This window comes from Pleurodeles waltl, chromosome 1_1 (genome assembly GCF_031143425.1).
Source record: "Pleurodeles waltl isolate 20211129_DDA chromosome 1_1, aPleWal1.hap1.20221129, whole genome shotgun sequence".
NCBI lineage: Eukaryota > Metazoa > Chordata > Amphibia > Caudata > Salamandridae > Pleurodeles > Pleurodeles waltl.
Window position 1 is genome coordinate 17,308,137 of NC_090436.1, and position 23,521 is coordinate 17,331,657.

The following is a 23,521-nucleotide window of genomic DNA, read 5'->3' on the forward strand; positions in this document are numbered from 1 at the left end:
AAACGCCAAACGCACGATTTGCGTGTAGCAAGGCTTGTTGGCGTCCTTCCGGCGGGAAAACACTTCTGCACGACTCTCCAAAGCGAGAGGGATCCGTCCACCAAAGGGGAAGTCTCTAGCCCTTTTCGTTCCTGCAGAAACCTCAGCTTCTTCTGTCCAGTCGAAGCTTCTTTGCACCCGCAGCTGGCATTTCCTGGGCATCTGCCCATCTCCGACTTGCTTGTGACTTTTGGACTTGGTCCCCTTGTTCCACAGGTACCCTAGATTGGAAATCCACAGTTGTTGCATTGCTGGTTTGTGTCTTTCCTGCATTATTCCTCTAACACGACTCTTTTGTCCTTAGGGGAACTTTAGTGCACTTTGCACTCACTTTTCAGGGTCTTGGGGAGGGTTATTTTTCTAACTCTCACTATTTTCTAATAGTCCCAGCGACCCTCTACAAGGTCACATAGGTTTGGGGTCCATTCGTGGTTCGCATTCCACTTCTGGAGTATATGGTTTGTGTTGCCCCTATCCCTATGTTTCCCCATTGCATCCTATTGTAACTATACATTGTTTGCACTGTTTTCTAAGACTATACTGCATATTTTTGCTATTGTGTATATATATCTTGTGTATATTTCCTATCCTCTCACTGAGGGTACACTCTAAGATACTTTGGCATATTGTCATAAAAATAAAGTACCTTTATTTTTAGTATAACTGTGTATTGTGTTTTCTTATGATATTGTGCATATGACACTAAGTGGTACTGTAGTAGCTTCACACGTCTCCTAGTTCAGCCTAAGCTGCTCTGCTAAGCTACCATTATCTATCAGCCTAAGCTGCTAGACACCCTATACACTAATAAGGGATAACTGGGCCTGGTGCAAGGTGTAAGTACCCCTTGGTACTCACTACAAGCCAGTCCAGCCTCCTACAGAAGGGGAGTCACTAGATAGGGAGTTCAGCAAGCTGAGGCTAGAGGAGGCCAGACTCAGGCTGTAGTAGCCCTAGATAGGGAGGCCTTGGCAGTGGAAAGAGAAAGGCAGAATTTGGGGCTAACACCCCATGGTGGCAGAAACAACTTTAGGGACACCAGGGTCAGGGAGGACCCTTATGACTCCAGGAACCTAAGAAAATTGTCCTTTCGTATAAGGCTGGTGATGAGGTCCACAAGTGGTTCACTGCCTTGGAGAGGGCCAGTAAAGTTCAGAGGGTCCCTCAGAGACAATAGGCAGCCACCTTGTGGATTTCCTTTTCTGATAAAGGCAGGGACAAACTCCTCACTGTCAGAGAAGAGGATGCAGATAACTATGAGGCACTTAAGAATGCACTCCTTCATGGATTTGGCTTAACCACAAAAAAGTACAGAATCAAATTCAGGGAGACTAGGAAGGAGTCCTCCCAGGATTGGGTTGATTTTGTGGACTGCTCTGTCAAGTAACTGGAAGACTGATTACATGACAGCAATGTGCATGTGTTTCGGGACTGGTATAACCTTGCGAGAGAGCACATTCTTAACAATTGCAAAACTGACAAACTGCATCAGTACCTGATGGACTCAGATCTGACCGCTCACCAAGAATTTGGTAAGATGGCAGACAAATGGGTTCGCACCAGGGTGGGTAGGAAAACTTCGACAGGGTGTGACCATAAGAAGAAAGATTCTTCTAAGAATCAGGACAAGGGTGGGGACAAATCAAACAAGAAATTGTCTTTATCAGGTCCACAAAACTCTTCTGGGGGTGGGTCTAAGTCCCATTCCTCTTCCCACAAGAAACTTTGGTGCTACATATATAGACAAAAAGGCCATAGGGCAGGTGACAGCATCTGTCCAAAAAAGAGTACGAAGCCGGCTACTCCCACTACCACTTCCACCCCTAGTCTCCCTAGCAGTAATAATAGCAATGGTAGTAGTATTCTGTCAACATCACAGCGGTGCGCGCTCTAGGACCTGCTCCTATTTGGTATCCATCATCAGGACGGAGGTTACCTACATGCCATCATGTCTAAATATCTAAAAGAGCATACTATGTTTGTAATGACTAATTTTTGGTTTGCTCAAGGATCAGGAATTGTCTTTAATGTGAACCATCTTGTGTCGGGGCAAGCATCATTGGGGTTTGGGTTCAGCTGTCTACGCGCTATGTGCTCAGTGTGTAGTGTTTGGAGTAAGCAGGTGAATGTTTCAAACGCTTTGTGTGCGCCTTTGTTTCATCCTCAGAGTGCTGGAGGGGACCTTGAGTCCCATTTGTTCTTGCGGCTGCCATCTTGGGCGGGGCACCTTGGGCATGGCTCCACTGGCGGGGTACCTCTATTTAAACAGCCACACCCAGTCCTCAGTGCTCACTATTCTGGAGTTCTTACGAGGATCGGAGCTCCTGTTTTGGTGTGCTTCAATTTGGATTGAAGCTATTCTTTTCTGATGACATCTGGTTCCTGAAAATCACCTGGAATTTCCTTGTCTGGAGTTTTAAACGAGAGTCTGGCCTAAACTCGAGACGGTAAGATGGATGGTGGTCTTTTCTCCAAAGTTCCATCATCTGTTTTCTTGTTACTTTGTATTCAGTCAAAGTTTTTTTTCTTTGTTTAAAAAGGTCAAGTTAAGGTTATTTTTGCAATTAGCAGATACATAATTGCCGTCTTTTCTCTCAACCATGCAAAACAAAACAGGTTTCAATTTGAACTTTCTCGTTTAGCAGCAAGAAGAAAAACGAGGCAAATTACATAACACTTGAATTCACAGAAGAATTCTAATGTGTAAATAAATGTTAAAGTCTGTTGAATGCAATGGCAAATTGTTTGGTGAACAATACGATTTAATGCTGCAATTTGAAATCGTGTTGTTGAATTACTGGAAGTGTGAATAAACATTTCTGTTAGGGAATTCTAAACCAACACTCCATTCAAGAGGATTACGAAGGGTAATCATTTATGGTCTACAGATTTCTTTTCAAAAGAATCTATGATTGATATTTTCTGTTTGGTATCTGTGTTTCTTGTCTTCACAGGTCTCCTTCCCAGCTGTTCCCTTCCTTAATTCCCTTCCCCCAACTTGGACACTCTAAAACTCTGCGCTGTTATAGCTGGTAGAGTTGGAGCTGCCAGGAGGTGGGCCTATTGGCAACGACGTGTACATCCCGAGGATTTGGTCTCATTGACATCAGTCCAAGAGTGTAGCTGAGCTCACGCTGGGGACTGTAGTTTGCTCTGGGTTAGTCAAGGAGATCACTGAGGCAGTTTTGGTCTCTGATGGTGGCATAGACCTTGCCACTCTAGCTGATTGTCCCCTTATATATGGATAAGTACAGGCAGCACCCACTTATAAATGCTGTTGAGGCTGAAGCCTACAGGGACACATGTGCCAGTGTCACAATGGTGACTGAAAAACTACTGTGACCTGAACAACACCTACTTGGTCACACTTGCCAAGTTACTGACGCTCACAACAACACTCAGTGCCACCCCATGGCTGCTGTTGACTTTAGCTGGGGGGAGGGTTACTGGCCTAAAGAAAGTTGTGGTATCCACTGATCTACTTGTAGAGTGTCTGTTAGGTAATGATTTAGAGACTTCAGCTTGGGCTGAAGTGGATTGGAGACCTATGCAGCAATGCTGGGTATCCCTGGACACATCTTTGCTTTAACCAGAGCACAAGCCAAGGAGCAGGAGCAGCAAGGAGCATTGGAGCCTGGAAAAATGGCCCAGGAAGCTCCCACGAAGAGAGGCAGGCAGGGTCAAAAGTTGCCCCCTGCTCACACTTTCAACGAGGATCCCACTCCTGAGGGAGAGGGGCCTGTCCCTTGGGTGGAACATACACCAGAGGAGCTTAAAGCTGATACAGCTAAGCTCTTAGGTGCAGGAGGATCCACCAGTGAAGAACTTAGTCCAGAGCAGAAGTCCTATCCGACTCTAGAAAGTCTGAGGCAGCAAGCTACAGCCCAGGAAGCAGGGGATGTCAGTGGGACCCATAAGGTCTACTGGGACAAAAACCTCCTTTATTCTGAGGCAAGGAACCCCACACCTGGTGCTACCAGGAGGTTAGTCATCCCTCAAAAGTTTAGGGAGTTTTTGTTGGCCTTGGCACATGACATTCCCCTGGCAGGCCATTTGGAGAAGAGCAAGACTTGGGGCAGATTTGTCCCACACTTTCACTGGCCCCACATGTCTGAGGATACAGATGAGTTTTGTGGCTCCTGTGTACCCTGTCAAGCCAGTGGCAAGACAGGTGGCACTCCAAAGGTGCCCCTAATTCCACTACCAGTGGTTGGGGTACCCTTTGAGAGGGTAGGGGTGGACATTGTTGGCCTCCTGGATCCTTCAACTGCCCCTGGGAACAGGTTTATACTGGTGGTGGTGGACCATTCCACCAGGTACCCAGAAGCAATTCCCCTTAGGACCACTACAGATCCTACAGTGGCCAGGGCCTTCCTGGGAATCTTTTCAGGGTGGGTTTTCCTAAGGAGGTGATATCAGACAGAGGTGCTAACTTCATGTCTGCATACCTGAAAGCCATGTGGAAGGAGTGTGGTGTAACATATAAGTTCACCACCCCTTATCACCCACAAACAAATGAGTTAGTTGAGAGATTCAACAAAACCCTCAAAGGCATGATAATGTGACTCTGAGAGAAACTCAGGAGGAGATGTGATGTCCTATTGCTTTGCCTCCTCTTCACCTAGAGGGAAGTTCCACAAAAGGAAGTGGGCTACAGCCCCTTTGAACGTTTATTTGGAGAGCCTGTTAGGTATTCACTTGCCCTTGTGTGGAGGGTTGGGAACAACTTCTCAAACCCCCACCGGGAAACTGGAACTTTGTTGCAATTCCGCCTCCCCCCAACTTTTTGCCTGGTTTCTGGGTGCAACTTGGACTGGAGTGTACTGGGATACTGCTAACCATGTTCCCAGTGACAGCGCTCTTCCATAAAAATTGCAAAGGTATTTGGCAACATCTTTAGCTGCCACTATACGTCCCTAGTAAATGGTACTTAGGTTCCCAGGGCATGGGGTACTACGGGTAGCAGCACTGATTGTGACACCCTCTGGGGCCATGCATTCAGATGCACCTAGCACTGCCATTGCAGTCTGAGCGTCCTGGTGCAATCTTAAAGTGCAAACTCGACATGGCACACTGCCTGTGTGCCCTGTCCAGTACAGACTGCATGCAATAGAGATAAGTCACTCCTCTGGCAGGCCTTCCAACCCTAAGGCAGGGTGCACTATACTGTATGTGAGGGCATAGCTGCATGAGCAATATGCCCCACTGGGTACTTGCCAAACTTGGAATATAGTGAGTGAGCAGAGCAGCGATTTTAAATACATGTGTTGCACACTGGTCACTACGAGTTTCTTAGCTACATGATGGCCACTCTGAACCCTGGGTTGTTTGGTATCAAAAACTCAGAATGATGAATCCAAACTGGTACCAGTGTTGGATTTATAATAAAATTTACCCAGGGGTCACCTTAGAGATGTCCCCTGCAAAAGCTAACTTCCCTGGCATGGTTGCTGGCTGGTCCCAACCAGCCTGCCACCACCAGACAGGTTTCTGGACCCCTGGGGAGAGAGTCACTGCTCTCAGGGGCCAAAGAACAAAGCCCTTCCTGGGAAGAGGTGCTACGCCACCTCCCTCAGGAATGTGCACAGCCATGCCTATGAGCTTCAAAGGGCTTACTACCCTTGAAACTCGATTCCCAGGTCTGCTGCTAGCAGCAGATGGCCTCCCCAATTGCAAACCACCACTTTTGGTGGGAGCAAAGGCGGGAAACCACACAAAGGAAAGGAGTAATGGCTCCGCCTAGCATGCACCACCCAGATGGCCTGTGAGGTGGACCCTCCATTTCATTATCCTCCACCTTGGATGGAAGGACAATAGCCAATCAGGTGTAGAGAAGTGACCTCTGCCCACCTGAAGTGGTCACTTAGTGGGTGTAGCCACCCTAAGGTAAATGACCCATTGGTCACTACCAGGTTCCTCCTAAAATCCCCACTAAATACAGTATGTAGTGGGTATCCCTAGACCAGGAAATCATATTCAACAGACAAAAGAAGACCAGCAACAAGAAGATCCAAAGCATGAGAACTGTGGACCTGCTGCACCTAAGAAAAGGCACCAAACCCTGCCTGCTGCACCCAGGAGCATACAATTGCAGCTGAGGAGCTGCTATACAATTTGACACCTCAACAAAAACCCCAGAGGACGTCCAGGCTTCGCCAATTGTATGAGAGCTCCCTCTAGAGTGGAGGTACCACTCTACAATCCAAAGGAACCATCAAGTCAGTGAGGGTCACTTCACTGACCAGCCGCTAACTCCCGAACCAGATGCCACAGCTAGACCAAACTGAATCCCGATGACTGCTAGGACAAACTCTGCCAGTGTGCCAAGTTTGTGGCACTGCAACCTCCAGCTGCCAAACTGTGTCAATACCAGGGATATTGGTCAGCCCACATCAGACATCAAGAAAAACAGCCCACTCGGGCTGCAAAAGGACCAGGAGGAAGTCCCAGACGAGTGACTTCAAGAACACCCTGGACCTCCCAACAGAGTATCCCATTGTCCTGCAAACAACCCTTGAACCAACTTACCTCCTTGCTCCTAAGGGCATCCTTGCGCACAGTTTCTGGCTCACCGATTTACGCCGCACCTGACCGCCCTGTGCCCTGAACCGAAGAACCAACTGTACTCTAAGGGTCCCCCACCCCTTGTGACTTCAACACTCCAAGGGGACCCAGAGGATTCAACGTTAAACTTACCTGTGCAGTACTTTTCCAAGTGGTCCCCCCGCAGTGGCCTTGAACCAGCTCTAGAGACCTTCTCCCACTGCTCCTGCAGGAATCAGGAGCCGTCTGAACTTCTCCTGCTCGCAGAGTGTGCCCAACGATGACCTCGACCAACCTGCAAAAGAAGAACTTGAAACACCAACTGTATGATTTTATATTTATTTTTAAAGGTGATCCTCCATTGATTCCTAAGGTGCGTAATTATGCACAAAAAGACTATTTTTATTAAACTTCAAAAATTCATATCTCAAAAAGTACTTACCCAAATCTGATGATCTTGGTATTTTTATAAGTTGGTCTCTAGTGTTTCCGTTGAGTGTGTGAGTTGCAAGATTGATACTGTGAGTACAACAAATGCTTTGCACTTCCCTAGGATTGGCCCAACTGCTCAACCAACCTATCATAACAATTAGAGCATTAGGTGGTCTAGTTTTTAGCGCTGCAAACCAACATGTGATTGCCTGGACTCCCTGCACAGTGTGCCTAGATTTGCATACTACATAGAGAACCAGCCTCCTCCACCACCAAACTGGACAGAATAGATTACGTGCTAGGCCTAAGATCCAGGATGGCTGAGTACATGAAGAGGGCACCCTAAAAACCTTGAGGGCATTCAAAAACGGCAAAGCAGTGGCATGGCCAAAAGGTTGTACTGACGGTTTACCAGCCAGGACAAAAGGTGTGGGTCCTGGAGCCTGTGCCTCTCAGGGCACTCCAAGATAAGTGGAGTGGTCCTCACACTATTGTGGAGAAGAAAGGTGAGGTCACCTACTTGGACGACCTGGGCGCAACCAGAAGCGCTCACAAGGTGCTTCATGTGAATTGCCTGAAGCCTTACTACCACAGGGCAGACATGCCAGCTCATGGCCACTGATGAAGGTCAGGAGGAAGAGAGTAACCCTCTCCCTCACCTCTTCTCCCACAACCCACTAGATGACTCAGTGGAGGTAGTAGTTCTTGCTGACTGCCTCTCTGACCAGCAAAATGATGACTGCAGAAACCTCCTGGGTCAGTTCTCTGAACTGTTTTCCCTGACCCCTGGTCAAACCACATAGGGCCAGATGTAGGTAGGAAAAAAATAGCGACTCGCAAATTGCGAGCGTTTGCTACTCGCAATTTGCGTGTCGCTAACTGCAATGCAAGTAGAAAGTGCGCGGACAAATTGCGACTCGCACCCGGAGTCGCACCGCAGATAGCGAGTCCGCTGTTTGCGAGGTCGCTTTTTTGCGACCGTGCAAAAAACGGACTCGCAATTTGCAAGTGGGTGTCACAAATTGCGACTGTGCTGAAAATTGAAAGCAGGTGCTGCAGAACACTCTAGAAACCACTCCAGAACACTCAGGAAAACACTTCCTGGCACATGATGATGACATCACAGCCAGGAAGTTTACAAATACACCTGGGAGGAGGGAGGACCACACCCTTTTTAACTGCAGCACAGCTAACAGAGCAGCAGCAACCATGGCTGACACTCCCAGGAAGAGAAAGCTCAAGTTTGCTGAGAAGGAGCTGGAGGTGCTAACGGATGAGTGCTGTCAGCACCAGGATGAGCTGTTTGGCAAGGCAGCCCTCACTGTACCAGACTCTGAAAAAAAACAAATTTGGCAGGATATCCAGGACAAGGTAAACTCCCTGGGGGTCAGCCACCGGAGTGTGGAAGAACTAAAGAAGAGGTGGTACGACCTCCGCTCCCGGACCAAGGAGGGAGTGGCAGAGCGGCTCTGGGAGATGAGAGGCACAGGAGGGGGACCATCCACCATACCACCACCCACACCCCTGGAGGAAAGGGATGAGGAGACCCTTGAGCCGGAGGCTGTCACTGGATTTGGAGAACTGGACACCTCTGAGCCCGGACCATCAACCGGTGAGTACCATGTGATATGCTTGTACCCCCATCAATGCCATACCCCCACCCACCATGTACACAGGGGCATGCACAACCAAGATAGCGCCATTTCAGAGTAGCAAACACCAGAATGATGCATTATGGGCAATGTAGTCAAGTAGGCATTTCATAGGCTATTGTTTATTAGGAAGTTTTTAACTGATAGTAGACACTGACAGTGTTTTCCCCATGTCCCACAGGTCTCCCACAAGACACCCCCACCAGCCCAAGCAGCCAGGTGCCAATGGTTAGCCAGCCCTATGAGGAGACAACAGGACCAGCCACCACTCCCACCTGCACCACCAACACCATCCCCTCTCTGGCAACACCTGTTGCAACAGTGGTGCTGGAGCCTGCACCAGGTACAAGCCAGAGTGCCACATCAGACATTCCAGGGCCTCCACCGCTGCGCAGGCGACGCAGGATGATGACAGCAGAGCAGCAGGCAGAGTCAGGGCTTCCCTCCACAACACCAACGGAGGCCCAACTGCCGTGGGGTCAGCGCCTGCAAAACCAACAGTTAAGGAGGATTAGTGAGGTTTTGCAGTGCTTTGAGAGGAACCATGCCAACAGCATGCAGCAGGTGCATTCACAACTGGAGGTCATTGGGAACAACACAGATGACCTTGCCCTGTCTATGCGCGAACTGGTGGCTGGACTGCTAACGCAGAGTGACGGTGCGCGGCGCAGAGACTGCCAGCTGCTGCAACGCCTGGACAGGATGGCCTCCTCCATCGTCAGGCTGGCAGTTAACACAACTGGGCTGTCTAGGAGAACAGTCAGCCTCCAAGTTGACATGGGCCACTTTCCGGGTGATGTGGCACGGGGACTGGGCCGGATCACCCATGCAATAGACCTCATGGAGGCATGGCAGGTGTCCAGGGGTACAGGTGACACCCCACAAGACAGTGAAGAGGGCTCCACTGTCAGCAGTGTCTCTGCCGGTGACACCAGGGTGCTACGGAGTGGGAGTACAAGGCAGAGCACTGCTGACCCACCTAGTACCAGCCAGGCTGGCCGAGCCCGCCGTAGGGTGTGAGCTAAACACTGTCCCTGATGTTGGGGCACATGATGGCAATGTGTCCCATGCCAGGTGGACTATTGAAGGCCCTGAACTGTTTTTTCTTGTATATAGTTTGGTTATTTGCACTTATTAAATCATTTGTTCGTTCCATTTAACACATGGACTGTTTGTTCTATTGGTGAGTATGGTAGAAGTTAGCACGTACCTTCCAAAGTATTGGTTTGCAATGTGTTCCCGTCTCAGTCTGCCTTGATTTGCGATGCTCCTATCCCCATGATGGCGATGTGGTAGCTCTTGCTCTTCATCCTCCGAATCTGGGTCTGCAGGGGTGAGAGGTAGCCCACGTCGGGTGGCAATGTTGTGCAGGATAGCGCATGCGACAACTATTTTGAAAGCCGTTATGGGGGTATATTGGAGGGCACCTCCACTTCGGTGGAGGCATCTGAACCTTGCTTTCAGCAGTCCGAAGGTTCTTTCGATTATGTTCCTGGTCCTCTTATGTGCACTGTTGTATCGCCTCTCACATTCATTGCTGGGTGTTAAGTACGGAGTCAGTATCCATGGCCGTAGTGCATATGCACTGTCACCTGTCACACAAAACGTACACTGTTAGCAAGGCATGGGTGATTTGCACATTGATCTGTGTGCATGTCTACAAGGTGTATTCAGCTCTACCTAGGAGGTATCCGTCTCCAAACTCCCCACGTTCCAGGCGTTGGTGTATCCCACCGTGCCTAAAAATGTAGGAGTCATGAGTACTGCCTGGAAACTTAGCAACCATGTCAGTGATGACATAATGGGCGTCACAAACCACCTGAATATTGAGTGAGTGTGTACACTTCCTATTGCGGAACAGATATTCCAGGTTTGCAGGAGGGCATATTTGAATATGTGTCCCGTCTACACACCCTATGACATGGGGAAAGTTGGCAATCCGGTAAAAGTCCAACTTGGTGCTATTAATTTCTGCCTCATTCCTGGGTAGGTACATGTATCGGGACATGTGTGTGAGTAAGGCGTCTAGGAATGCCCTAAAGAACCTTGATAGTGCACTTTGGGTTACCCCACCTGCCACAGCAATGACCCCCTGATATCTACCCGAGGCCAAGAGGTGCAGTGAGCATAGCACTTGCACATGCATAGGGATGGCGCAGCCGCGCACAGTCTGGCGTTCTAGCTGTGGTTTGAGTAAATCTATTAAATCTAGTATGGCTGCGCTGCTAAGTCTGTATTTGTCATAAATTTCTTCCTCAGTTTGCTGGAAGAGTGTCTGCCTTGTTCTGTAAATCTTCTCCTGTCTGTGGCTCCTCCTCCTCCTCTGCTGGGCTGCGTGGGCTCTCCTCCTCACTGCTATCAGGTATATCTCCGACATCTTGAGTAACCCAGATGCCTTCTGGGTCTCCTTTTATACTTTGGTAATGGTTACCACCTGCTCTGAGTTAGTGGTAAATTGGAAGTGCAAAATGGGCTTTTTGCGACTAGTCACAATTTTCGAGTTGCTATTGCATGTGGTTTGGGACTCGCAAATTGTGACTTCCTATTTGCGGGTCGCAAAATGGGGTCGCAAATTTTGCAAGTCGGTACCGGCTCGCATCGCAATTTGCGGGTCGGAAATGGGATTTTTGCATCCCATTTCCGATTTTGCAGGGTCGCAAATAGCAAATCGGGCCATTTGCGACACGCAAAAGTTTGCTACATCTGGCCCATAGTGTGAACACACCACTGACACAGGTGACAGTCTGCCTGTAAATAACAAAATACATAGGCAGCCTGATCATGTCAGAGAATGCATCAAAGCAGAAGTGCAAAAGGTGCATTACTTAGGAGTCATTGAGCACTCGGACAGCCCCTGGGCTAGTCCTGCAGTCATAGTGCCCGAGCCTCACTCTCAAAATGGTAAGAGGGAGATGAGGTTCAGTGTTCACTACAGAGGCCTCAGTACAGTCACCTGGACTGATGCTCATCCAAACCCTAGAGCAGATGAGCTGATAGATACTCTGGCTGCCGCCAAGTATCTTAGCACATTTGATTTGACTGCTGGATCCTGGAAGATCAAATTATCAGAGGGTGCCAAACCTAAAACAGCATTCTCAACACCTAGTGGGCACTATCACTTTACAGTGATGCCCTTTGGTTTGAAGAATGCCCCTGCAAAATTTCAAAGGTTGATGAACAAATTTCTCGAAGGCCTGGAAAGCTTTAGCGCAGCATATCTAGATGATAAAGCTGTCTTCAGCTACACCTAGGAGGATCACCTGGTCCACCTTGGAAATGTACTTGTGGCCCTGGAAATATCATGCCTCACTATCAAGGCATCAAAATGCCAGATAGGGCAGGGCAAAGTGGTTTATTTGGGACACCTGGTAGGTGGAGGCCAAATGCAGCAGCTTCAGGGCAAAATCCAGACAATCCTGGATTGGGTTGTCCCTACCACTCAAACAAACGTCAGAGCCTTTTCAGGTCTGACTGGGTACTACAGGAGGTTCATTAAAGAGTATGGCTCTATTGTAGTACTCTTAAATTACCTCACATCCAAAAGGATACCAAAGAATGTCTTGTGGACAGCTAGCTGCCAGAAGGCATTTGATGGTCTGAAACAGGCCATGTGCTTTGCTCCCATTTTAAGAAGCCCTGATTACTCCAAACAATTGATTGTCCAAAAATATCCTTCTGGGTAGGTATAGGGGAAGTTCTTTGACAACTAAATGAAGAGGGCCAGGGTCAACCTGTTGCTTTTATAACAAGAAGGCTGACCCCCAGAGAGAAGCATTAGTCAGCCATTGAGAGAGAGGCCTTTTTGCTGTGGTCTGGGCCTTGGGGAAGCTGAGGCCATTCCTGTTTGGCACTCACTGCCTTGTTCAGACAGACCACACGCCCCTCCTACAGCTTAAATAGATGAAAGGAGAAAATCCCAAATTGCTGAGGTGGTCCATCTCCCTACAGAAAATTGACTTTACAGTGGAACATAGACCTGGGAGTAACTAGTCCAATGCAGACAGACTCTCCAGATATTTCCACTTAGACAATAAAGACTCAACTGGGCAAGGTTAGTCTTATTGTCCTTCATTTGGGGGGGGGGGGGGGTTATGTAGGAAAGTCACTCTTTTGGCATGATTACCACCACTTTTTGCATCTTTATCAGTGTGCTCAGACTGTTTTCACTGGGATCCTTCTAACCAGGACCCCATTGATTGTGTTCTCTCCTCTAAATTTGGTTACTTTGGTGCCCCTTTGTGAGAGGAGATCTCTTTTTGCATGGTTAGTCCCCCACTTTTTGCCTGAAGTTGATGTGGCCTAGGAAGTTGTAGTGCCCAGGGCCACTGCTAACCAGGTTCCCTGGGCCAGAGCTCTTTCCCAAAATCTGTTGTGATGCTTGGGGCAATTGGATAACTCTTAAATATCACTGTAAGTCCCTAGTAAATGGGTACACATGTACCCAGGGGATGGGGTATTAAGGATGGGCTCCTGAGGGCAGCAGCACTGATTGTGCCACCCTCTAGGGCCTTCCATCCAGATACACCCAGCACTGCCATTACAGGCTGACTGTCCTGGAGCAAACCTAAGACAAATTCAACATGGCACACTCTGTGTGCCCTGTCCACCCTACACTGCATATGTTATGGGTAAGTCACCCCTCTGGCAGGCCTTCCAGCCCTAAGGCAGGGTGCACCATACTGTATGTGAGGGCATAGATGCATGAGCAATATGCTTCCCCTGTGTCCTTGCCAAACCTGTGACATAATGAGTGTACAGAGCAGCCGTTTTAAATGCAAGCACTGGACACTGGTCAAACACAAGTTCCCCAGTTACATGACGGCTACTCTGCACCCTGGGTTGTTTGATATCAAACAACTCAAAATTATAAGTCCAAACTCATACCAGTATTAGATTTATCCCTAAATATACCAAGGGTGCCGCCTCCAGACAGCCAATACACAAACCTTGAGGGATAGCCTCGGCTCTCTGGTTTGTGAAACAATGCCCTTCCTGGGTGGAGGAGCTAACACCCCCTTCCTCAGGAATGTGCAACACCCTGGAGGTGGGCTTCAAAGGGCTACTGCCCTTGAAACTCAAGCCCCCAGGCCTGCTGCTAGCAGCAGATGGCTCCCCCTTTGCAAGCCCCCACTTTTGGCAGGAGCAAAGGCGGGAAATCAGACAAAGGGTAGGAGAAGTGGTCTCACTGAGCATGCACCACCCCTAGGGCCTTGCAGGCGAAGTGGACCCTCCATTTCATTTTCTTCCATATTGGATGGCAGGAAAATAGCCAATGAGTTTTAGGGAAGTGACCTTTCCCACAGGAAGTGGTCACTGCAGTGGGTGTAGCCACCCAAGGGTAAGTGTCCCACTGGACACTTCCAGGGTCCCCTTAAAACGCCCACTAAATTAAGTATTTAGTGGGCTCCCCTAGACCAAGAAACCATATTCATCAGGAAGAAAAGAAAACAGCACCAAAGAACACCACAGCATGAGATCAGAGGACCTGCTGCACCAGAAGAGGATCTAAAACCCCTGCCGGCTGCACCAGACTCCTTACAATCGCTGCTGCGGAGGAGCTGACCACAGGACCAACCTCAAAAGACCCATGGGACCTCCAGATTTCGCCAATAGCCTGAGATCTTCCTCCTGAGTGAAGGTATCACTCAAGAAAAAGAAGAAACCCAGAAGAAACCAGCAAAACGGTGAGGGTCACTTCACTGACCGGTCGATACCTCGGCAACCAGAAGTCGCAGGCAGACCCGGCAACACGCCAATGACAGCCCGGACGAGACCTCCAAGTTTGCCAATGTGGGTGGCACTGCGCTCTCCCGTGGCCGAGTTGTGCCAATACCCAAGGTACTGGTCAGTGCATGTCGGACAATTGCAAAAACAGAGCTGCAACTGGACCAGGAGAAAGCCCTAGTCAAGGGACTTCAGGAACAACCCGAAGCTCCCACCAGAGAGCCCTCATCGCCCTGCAAGACCCCCAGAAGAGGACTTACCTCTAGCTCCAAAGGGCTCCAGTGTGCACGGCTTCCAAAAGCTTCAATTCTCAATTTTCACTGTGTTTGGCCGCCAAGAGCCCTGCATCGCAGAACCAGCTGTGTGCCACAGGTCCCCAACCCCTTGCGACCTCAACAGCCTAAGGGGACCCCCAAGGCGCCACCTTTAAATCTGCAAACCACCTCCTTTTCCAGGTGGCCCCTCCAGTGTGGCCCTGTGCCTGTGCCAAGAGACATTCCAGCTCTGCTCCTGCCGGAACCGGGAGACGCCTGAGACAGTGATGACATAACATTTTGCGCCTCGCAATTTCCTACTGGAAATACCGAATCACAAAATGCGACTAGCAAAACCAGCTCGCAACGCAAAAAAAATCGCAATTTTTGCGATTTCTTATTTTTGGTCTGCGAATGCCTTTCATGCATCGCTTCATGCATCATTCCTCACCTCGCAAACGGCCGATTTTTGCGATTCGCACCGTTTGCGAGTGCAAAACCTTTTCATACATCTGGCCTCTTGTCCCCACCCACACCACCCCTCACAGCACCCCACCCTATACCTATCCGTATAAAGTATCTCTGTCCCCCTGCCCTCCCCCATATCCTCCTGGTCCAACCATGGCGAGTCTGATCACCAATGCACCCAGACCTCTACGGATAATATCCTGGAATGTTAACGGCCTGACGCACTTGGTGAAACATAAGAAACTGCTCTCCTACCTCCAAACGAAATGGGCTGATATAGCTCTTCTTCAAGAAACACATTTTGACACTGTTGAATCCAGTAAACTGCACCGAGACTGGGTAGGCAAATTGTTCTTTAGTTGCTGCCCGCCACAACAGTGGTCGGGGAGTGGTGTCTCGTGGGGTGGCGATATTGCTCCGCAAGACGCTGCCCATAACTGTCATAAAAACGTGGGCTGACCCAGAAGGGAGATATGTATTTGCCAAACTAAAGATGGGAGACTCCTCGATCTGCGTGGGTTCTGTACACGCTCCCACCGGTCCTAAACGTGTGTTCTTTTTACACATCAATCGCCTCTTGGCTGAAATAGGGGCCACCGCTATGTAAAAAGGGGTGACTGGAACCTGGCCAGGGATGCAGTGCTAGACAGGACTGGTCCTCTCAATGTAAGTTGCAATCATGACTGAGCTACCCTGATTGATGTTGTAAGGAAATGCCTCCTTGGCATGGTTACCCCCTGACATTTTGCCTTTGCTGATGCCAAGTTATGAATTGAAAGTGTGCTGAGGCCTGCTAACCAGGCCCCAGCACCAGTGTTTTTTCCCTAAACTGTACCTTTGTCTCCACAATTGGCACAACCCTGGCACCCCGGTAAGTCCCTTGTAACTGGTATCCCTGGTACCAAGGGCCCCGATGCCAGGAAAGGTCCCTAAGGGCTGCAGCATGTCTTATGCCACCCTGGGGATCCCTCACTCAGCACATACACACTGCTTGCCAGCTTGTGTGTGCTGGTGGGGAGAAAATGACTAAGTCGATATGGCACTCCCCTCAGAGTGCCATGCCAACCTCACACTGCCTATGGCATAGATAAGTCACCCCTCTAGAAGGCCTTACAGCCCTAAGGCAGGGTGCACTATACCACAGGTGAGGGCATAGGTGCATGAGCACTATGCCCCTACAGTGTCTAAGCAAAGCCTTAGACATTGTAAGTGCCGGGTAGCCATAAGAGTATATGGACTGGGAGTCTGTCATACACGAACTCCACAGCACCATAATGGCTACACTGAAAACTGTGAAGTTTGGTATCAAACTTCTCAGCACAATAAATGCACACTGATGCCAGTGCACATTTTATTGTGAAATACACCCAGAGGGCATCTTAGAGATGCCCCCTGAAAACATACCCGACTTCCAGTGTGGGCTGACTAGTTTTGCCAGCCTGCCACACACCAGACATGTTGCTGGCCACATGGGGAGAGTGCCTTTGTCACTCTGTAGCCAGGAACAAAGCCTGTACTGGGTGGAGGTGCTTCTCACCTCCCCCTGCAGGAACTGTAACACCTGGCGGTGAGCCTCAAAACTCACCCCCTTTGTTACAGCGCCACAGGGCATCCCAGCTAGTGGAGATGCCCGCCCCTCCGGCCACTGCCCCCACTTTTGCCAGCAAGGCTGGAGGAGATAATGAGGAAAACAAGGAGGAGTCACTGCCAAGTCAGGACAAACCCTAAGGTGTCCTGAGCTGAGGTGACTCTGACTTTTAGAAATCCTCCATCTTGCAGATGGAGGATTCCCCCAATAGGATTAGGAATGTGTCCCCCTCCCCACAGGGAGGAAGCACAAAGAGAGTGTAGCCACCCTCGGGGCCAGTAACCATTGGCTACTGCCCTCCCAGACCTAAACACACCCCTAAATTGAGTATTTAGGGGCTCCCAGAACCCAGGAAGATAGATTCCTGTAACCTGAAGAAGAAGAAGGACTGCTGACCTGAAGCCCTGCAGTGAAGACGGAGACGACAACTGATTTGGCCCCAGCCCCACCAGCCTGTCTCCCTACTTCGAAGAAAACTGCAACAGCGACGCATCCAACAGGGTCCAGAGACCTCTGAAGCCTCAGAAGACTACCCTGCTTCTAAAGGACCAAGAAGCTCCTGAGAACAGCGGCCCTGTTAAAGAAACTGCAACACTTTGCAGCAAAGAAGCAACTTTTAAAGACCACATGTTTCCCGCCGGAAGTGTGAGATTTTCCACTCTGTACCCGACGCCCCCGGCTCGACCTGCGGAAAACTAACACTACAGGGAGGACTCCCGGGCGACTGTGAGCCGGTGAGTAGCCAGAGTTGACCCCCCTGAGCCCCCACAGCGACGCCTGCAGAGGAAATACACAGGTTCCCCCTGACCGCGACTGCCTGCTTCAAGGAACCCGACGCCTGGAAACCACACTGCACCCGCAGCCCCCGGGACCTGAAGGAACCGAACTCCAGTGCAGGAGCGACCCCCAGGCGACCCTATGCCTAGCCCAGGTGGTGGTTACCCCCGAGGAGCCCCCCCTGTGCCTTCCTGCACCGCTGAAGAGACCCCCGGGTCTCCCCATTGATTCCTATTGAAAACTTGATGCCTGTTTGCACTCTGCACCCGGCCGTCCCTGTGCCGCTGAGGGTACTTTCTGTGCCTGCTTGTGTCCCCCCCGGTGCCCTACAAAACCCCCCTGGTCTGCCCTCCGAAGTCGTGGGTATTTACCTGCTGGCAGACTGGAACCGGGGCACCCCTATTTCCATTGAAGCCTATGTGTTTTGGGCACCACTTTGACCTCTGCACCTGACCGTCCCTGAGCTGCTGGTGTAGTAACTTTGGGGTTGCCTTGAACCCCCAACGGTGGGCTACCTTGGACCCAACTTTGAACCCTGTAAGTGTTTTACTTACCTGTTAACTTAACATTTACTTACCTCTCCCAGGAACTGTTGATTTTGCACATGCTATTGTGATAATTCAAAGTTCCTAAGATACCTGAGTGAAATACCTTTCATTTAAAGTATTGTTTGTAAATCTTGAACCTGTGGTTCTTAAAATAAACGAAGAAAAGCTATTTTTCTATATAAAAACCTATTGGCCTGGAATTTGTCTTTGAGTGTGTGTTCCTCATTTATTGCTTGTGTCTGTACAACAAATGCTTAACACTACCCTCTGATAAGCCTACTGTTCAATCACACTACCACAAAATAGAGCATTAGAATTATCTCTTTTTGCCATTATCTTACCTCTAAGGGGAACCCTTGGACTCTGTGCACACTATTTCTTACTTTGAAATAGTATATACAGAGCCAACTTCTTACAGATGTGATGACAGATACTGGGCTGGTGAACTGCTGGAGGCTAGTACACCCAACCGATAGGGCATACACTTTCCTATCGCCTGTACACTACACCCAGTCCTGATTGGACTATTTCCTAGTATCATACAGTTTAGTGGCCCAAATTCAAGCCACCCGAATATTAGAGTGCGGTCTCTCTGACCACTCCCGATCCACCTTCTTGTTCACATGGGCCTACAATTCCCGGGCGGCAAACCCTGGCCCTTTGCTGTTTATCGCTACCGTACGCCCCAGGGCAAGGCACATCTGCAGGCTCATGTGTCCACTTACCTGCGCGATAATGCTGGTACTGTGAACTCCAAGAGGGTTCTATGGGCTGCAGCTAAAGCGACCCTGCATGGACAAATGATGCGAGATGCGGCATTAGCTAATAGAGACAGAAAAGCCCGCCAGAAGTCTCTGGAGGACGACATACAATGTATCATGCGGCAATACACAGCCCATCAATCCCTCACTATACACCAACGCCTGGAACATGCTCGTATGGCCCTCAACGAGCTATACACGCCTCAGGCCGAATTTGTGTTACAATGCCGACAAGTACGGCACTGTAAGCAAGGAGAGAAGGCCAGACGACTGCTGGCGGCACAGCTCTGTCAGAGAGAGGCTGGCCAAGCCATCCCGGCTATCACGTCCTCTAATGGGGAGATACTTATGCATCCGCAGGAAATTGTCAATGAATTTGCGATTTTTTATCAACATCTGTACACCCCGGAATCAGTATCTAGCCCAATCCAAATAGAGGCCTTTTTAAACAACAATGACATGCCTCACCTCTCAAATGATGGCCACACCCTCTTTGAGGGAGAGATAACAGGGATGAAATAGCTCAAGCAATCTCCAGTGTTCCCTACCACAAATCGCCAGGGGATGATGGTTATCCTGCGGAATTATATAAGCGGGCTGGCGAGCAGGCGGTTAGCACTGTTCACAAGGCTCTTTGAGAGGCATGCCAAAAGATCTCTCTAGGTGCAATATCCAACAGAGCAACAATAGCGTTCATACCGAAACCAGGATGGAATCCCCTCCTCTGCGGCTTTTACCGGCCCATGTCTCTCCTGAACAGAGATATCAAGATTCTGGCCAGTGTCTTGACGGACTGTTTGAGTAAAGTTATCACGTCCTTGATCCACCATACTCAAGTGGGGTTTGTCCCGGGACGTACCTCTAGGAACCACCTGCGCACTCTATGCCATGCTCTGTGGGAATCCAGAAATATACAGGATGAAGCGCTCGCCTTGTCCCTAAATGCTGGGAAAGTGTTTGACCGTATTGAATGGCCCTACCTGTTTGCAACCCTGGAGAAATTTGGACTGGGAGAACAATTAATTTCTAAAGTGCGCCTGCTATATGATAACCCCATGGCGTAAGTCATCTGCGGGGGATTTCACTCGGATCCTTTCCCAATCTGCAGAGGGACACAGTAGGGTTGCCCTCTTTCACCACTCTTCTTCCTACTAGCCGCTCGTGGCCACTATCCGTCACTCTCAGTTGCTCACAGGAATCCCCGTTGATGGGGGGGACCTCCAAAATCTACCTTTACTCCGATGACATCCTACTCACTCTGACTGGCCTGGAGTGTTCCGGTATACTGGGACAAGAGCAAAGCGCTGCCCCTCTCGCTGGGGCCGCGATACATGGGTTTCCTTTCCGGTGGACCCTGAATCACCTTAGATACCTGGGGGTATTTATCAACTGGGGTTTAGAACGAATGGTGGCAGACAACCTGGACTCTCTTATTGCTCGCATGAAACTTCAAGAAATGGTCACACCTGGGCAGAGTACAGGCGGTGAGAATGGTCATGTTACCACGCTTTACCTATGTCTTGGGTATGCTTCCTCTACAGGTGTCCCTCTCAACCCTACGGCCAATAGATTCAGCGATTAGAACTTCCGTGTGGGGTACCATGCGCCCCCGATTGGCGTCCGCAAAGTTAATGGCACATCACTCTTATGGGGGACTAGGGCTACCCTCGGTGGAACACTCTGCCCTCGCCCTTCGTCTGTCCCAGCTGGCTTACATGCTACCCAATCTTCCAGAACGACCGCAATGGGTGGTCACGGAGAAATTGCTGCTCTCTCATCTTGGCGGTGTTAGTGGACTATACTGTAATGGCTATTCAGAAACCAACCCAGGCAACCCAATCCTAAAGGCGATGCGTGCAGCATGGTGCAGTTCATTGCCTACTAGGAATACACCCTTCTTTACATGCCCAGGCCCCCCTATGGGGGAAAGACAGCCTGCGTGTAGGGGGGCTGCGCTTAACTGGCAACAATGGAGTGAGGCCAGCATTGACAGCATAACGCAAGTTATCGCAGAAGACGGGACGCCCCAATCATTTGGTACACTACGGGAGAAGTACAACCTGCACCCCAGGCAAGAATGGTACTTTCTACAACTCAAACATTGTTTTCAACAGTGTATGGGCGCCGCCCCTTGGAGGATTCGAGCCTCGCCAGTAGTTGCCTATCTTCAGACATGGGTCCGCCAAAAAGGAGTAATGGCAGGCCTCTACGAGTTGATCACACGACACCTATACTCGCAACCCCTCCTTGAAACACTACGCTGAAAATGGCAGACAAACTATACTGAGGAAGACTGACCAGACATTCTAGATTCCCTGGACCGGGGCACTCGCGAAGCCCAACTAAAATTCTGTCTCTTTAAGATAATTCCTGACTGGTACTGGACTCCGGTAAAATTACACAGAGCAGGACTGTAAGGAAATGCCTCCTTGGAATGGTTACCCCCTGACTTTTTTGCCTTTGATTGAAAGTGTGCTGGGACCCTGCTAACCAGGCCCCAGCACCAGTGTTCTTTCCCCAAACTGTACCTTTGCTTCCACAACTGGCACAGCCCTGGCACTCAGATAAGTCCCTTGTACCTGGTACCCCTGGTACCCAGGGCCCTGATGCCAGGGAAGGTCTCTAAGGGCTGCATCATGTCTTATGCCATCCTGGGGACCTCTCAATCAGCACATGCACACTGCCTCACAGCTTCTGTGTGCTGATGGGGAGAAAATGACTAACTCAACATGGTACTCCCCTCAGAGTGCCATGCCAACCTCACACTGCCTGTGGCATAGGTAAATCACCCCTCTAACAGGCCTTACAGCCCTAAGGCAGGATTCACTATACCACAGGTGAGGGCATATGTGCATGAGCACTATGTCCCTACAGTGTCTAAGAAAAACCTTAGACATTGTAAGTGCAGGGTAGCCATAAGAGTATATGGTCTGGGAGTTTGTCAAACACGAACTCCACAGTTCCATAATGGCTACACTGAAATCTGGGAAGTTTGGTATCAAACTTCTCAGCACAATAAATGCACACTGATGCCAGCGTGCAATTTATTGTAACATCTTAGAAATGCCCCATGAATACCAACCTGACGTCTAGTGTTGGGCTGACCAGTTTCTGCCAGGCTGCCACAACCAGACGAGTTGCTGGCCACATAGGGAGAGTGCCTGTACTGAGTGGAGGTGCTTCACACCTTCCCCTGCAGGAACTGTAACACCTGGCGGTGAGCCTCAAAGGCTCACCCCCTTTGTTACAGCGCCCCAGGGCATCCCAGCTAGTGGAGATGCCCGCCCTCCGGCCACTTGTGAGAAGGTAGCCTCTTTCTAGCCTTGTTACCCCCACTTTTGGCCTGTTTGTGAGTGTATGTCAGGGTGTTTGTCACTGTTTTCACTGTCTCACTGGGATCCTGATAGCCAGGCCTCAGTGCTCATAGTGAAAACACTATGTTTTCAGTATGGTTGTTATGTGTCACTGGGATCCTGCTGGTCAGGACCCCAGTGCTCATAGGTTTGTGGCCTATATGTATGTGTCACTGGGACCCTGTCACACAGGGCCCCAGTGCTCATAGGTGTGCATGTATATGTTCCCTGTGTGGTGCCTAACTGTCTCACTGAGGCTCTGCTAACCAGAACCTCAGTGGTTATGCTCTCTCATTACTTCCAAATTGTCACTAACAGGCTAGTGACCATTTTTTCCAATTTACATTGGCTTACTGGAACACCCTTATAATTCCCTAGTATATGGTACTGAGGTACCCAGGGTATTGGGGTTCCAGGAGATCCCTATGGGCTGCAGCATTTCTTTTGCCACCCATAGGGAGCTCTGACAATTCTTACACAGGCCTGCCACTGCAGCCTGAGTGAAATAACGTCCACGTTATTTCACAGCCATTTTACACTGCACTTAAGTAACTTATAAGTCACCTATATGTCTAACCTTTACCTGGTAAAGGTTAGGTGCAAAGTTACTTAGTGTGAGGGCACCCTGGCACTAGCCAAGGTGCCCCCACATTGTTCAGAGCCAATTCCCTGAACTTTGTGAGTGCGGGGACACCATTACACGCGTGCACTACATATAGGTCACTACCTATATGTAGCTTCACCATGGTAACTCCGAATATGGCCATGTAACATGTCTATGATCATGGAATTGCCCCCTCTATGCCATCCTGGCATTGTTGGTACAATTCCATGATCCCAGTGGTCTGTAGCACAGACCCTGGTACTGCCAGACTGCCCTTCCTGGGGTTTCACTGCAGCTGCTGCTGCTGCCAACCCCTCAGACAGGCAGCTGCCCTCCTGGGGTCCAGCCAGGCCTGGCCCAGGATGGCAGAACAAAGAACTTCCTCTGAGAGAGGGTGTGACACCCTCTCCCTTTGGAAAATGGTGTGAAGGCAGGGGAGGAGTAGCCTCCCCCAGCCTCTGGAAATGCTTTGTTGGGCACAGATGTGCCCAATTCTGCATAAGCCAGTCTACACCGGTTCAGGGACCCCTTAGCCCCTGCTCTGGCGCGAAACTGGACAAAGGAAAGGGGAGTGACCACTCCCCTGACCTGCACCTCCCCTGGGAGGTGTCCAGAGCTCCTCCAGTGTGCTCCAGACCTCTGCCATCTTGAAAACAGAGGTGCTGCTGGCACACTGGACTGCTCTGAGTGGCCAGTGCCACCAGGTGACGTCAGAGACTCCTGCTGATAGGCTCCTTCAGGTGTTAGTAGCCTTTCCTCTCTCCTAGGTAGCCAAACC